The 2,302-nt window shown below is 35.9% G+C and overlaps 1 non-coding gene across 1 annotated transcript; it reads left to right on the forward strand.

Moving 5' to 3' along the window:
- The first annotated feature begins 1,881 nt into the window (after nucleotides 1–1,881).
- LOC121973931 lies at nucleotides 1,882–1,987 on the forward strand. The gene has a single exon (XR_006109835.1). It is a non-coding gene; the product is annotated as a small nucleolar RNA R71 (small nucleolar RNA).
- The last annotated feature ends 315 nt before the right edge of the window (nucleotides 1,988–2,302 follow it).

Consider the following 2,302-nt stretch of genomic DNA (forward strand, 5'->3'; position numbering starts at 1 on the left):
ATGCATCTAGTGCATCCCCCCAGACTTAAACTTTTCATTGTCCCAATGAAAACTAAAAACAATGTGGAGGAGATTTTAAGTAAGAGAAGTCACCAAGTGATGAGCTCCATATGGTTGACATTCATGTTTTTAAAGATACTCCTCCATCCAATACTCACATTCCTCCACAACTTTGAATTCTACAACAATAAGATAGACAAGAAAAATTAAGTAGAGGATACATGTTTATTATAAAGAGAGAACTAAAGACATAAAAGAAAATAAGGAAAATGAACTTGGGTTGCCTCCCAAGAAGCGCTTGTTTAAAGTCATTAGCTCGGCCACCTCATTAGATTCATCTAAATGTTGCTCTTGGAGGAGTAAGATATTTTAACACCCTCCTACCAAGGGCTCTTATTATGGAGGGAGCTTTCAATATAGGAGTTAAAAAGTGAGGTATCGCTCTCTCCATCTTCGTCTTCTTTAAAGTTCTTTCGGGTGGTCGAAGACGGTTCAGATTGAGCTTCCAATTATTAGCCCAAGTGAAATCTGCACATGCAAAGAAAATACAAATCTCCCACAAACATATTATATAAGATAGATCCATAACCATTTTAAGATAAGAAGAATAAGAAATAAAAACTGAATCACATCCAACAAAGTCAATAATAGGTACCTCAATAAAATTTTTCAAAGGATCAAAAAAATACTAACCTTGCTTTGCTGAGAAATACCTGATATTTCTAAACATGTGGATGTGATTTCCTCTGAATCAAATGATGGTTCTAGCTCTGGCTCAGGTGTTGGCGATATCAAATATGGTGATTCTTGAGACTCAACCATATCTACATGAGTCCCTACACATTGGTCCACAACATGCTCAATCCTTGCAACTCTTACAACATCTAAGGATTGTGTGGACAAAGGAGGTGATTCTTGAGATGTTGCTTCCACAACACAACTCCCTACACATTGTTCCATATCAACATTATCAACACAAACATCAAAAAACAAACCCACATCAATATCCTCAATAGGAGAATCAACTATAGGAGGATCAATAACTTCACTTGCAGTTTTAAATTGATTTACCACATCACATTCATCATCTGAAAATTTAATGTCACTAGAACACCCTATAAAATTTGGAGATAGATCTGAAAACTTATTTACCACTGCATTATCAATAAAATCCTCATCTGAAGAGTCTTCATCTTTATATACCTTCAAAAATATGCACTCAACCTTAACAGTGTCACAGAATTTTTTAAAGTCATTGTTCTCATTGACCCCCACTAACCTTTGTGGAAAAGGAACCCTTAGCTTGTGGAGGAGATTCAACTTGCTTATCTAGTGTTGGTATGATCAATCGTTGAGGGAAAGGTACTTGTGGCATTTGTGAACCTCCTGGAATAATGGAACTAAGTTCATGTGGTCTTCTATTGTTCTTCTCCTCAATTCTAAACATGTCCTTCTTCAGACGTTCTTCATGATTTTTTTTCAATTCTCAAACCAACATCATCACACTTTTCACTAGATCTTGTCTGCAAAGGAGGGGGATCTTCTTTAAACCAATTTGAAATAATACTTTCAATCTTTGCTCCTAAATGTTTGAACTCCCCATTCTGTGACTTATGATTTTCAAAACTGATAGATGGTTGAGTTAGAATTTGTTTGACAGGCTCTATAACATTTATGGCTTGCACTCCTTGAATGTTTGTGGGAGATTTCATCCAACTTATATTCGACCATTCTTGGAGGTTCAATGTCACTTGATCAATTAACATATATGCTTCATCTACACTTTTGCCCATAAAAGAACCTCCAGCTGATGAATCCAATAAACTCTTGTCTGAGAAAGAAATTCCCCCATAGAATATGTGCAAAATCAACTATTTTTCAAAATCATGATGAGGGCATTGTCTTTGAAGACTCTTGAATCTATCTCATGCTTCAAACAACGATTCTCCATATACCTGAGCAGAATTTGTTATGCAATTCCTTATATACACTGTTCTGCTTGGAGGGAAAAAATGATTCAGAAATTGCTTCTCCAATTGTTCCCAACTTGTGATACTTTGAGGTTGGAGAGAATATAACCAAGTCCTTGCTTTATCCTTGATACTGAAAGGAAATGCCATCAATCGAACTGCATCTATTGACACTCCTTCACATTTCACCATATCACAAATCTCTAAAAATGTTTCAAGATGCAGATAAGGACTTTCTGATACTTCTCCAAATTTGTGACCTTGTATCATGAAAATTAACTCTGGGTCTAGTTGGAAACTTTCTGCTTCAATTTGAGGTTGCACAATGGAAG

This window comes from Zingiber officinale, chromosome 4A (assembly GCF_018446385.1).
Source record: "Zingiber officinale cultivar Zhangliang chromosome 4A, Zo_v1.1, whole genome shotgun sequence".
NCBI classification, from domain to species: Eukaryota; Viridiplantae; Streptophyta; class Magnoliopsida; order Zingiberales; family Zingiberaceae; genus Zingiber; species Zingiber officinale.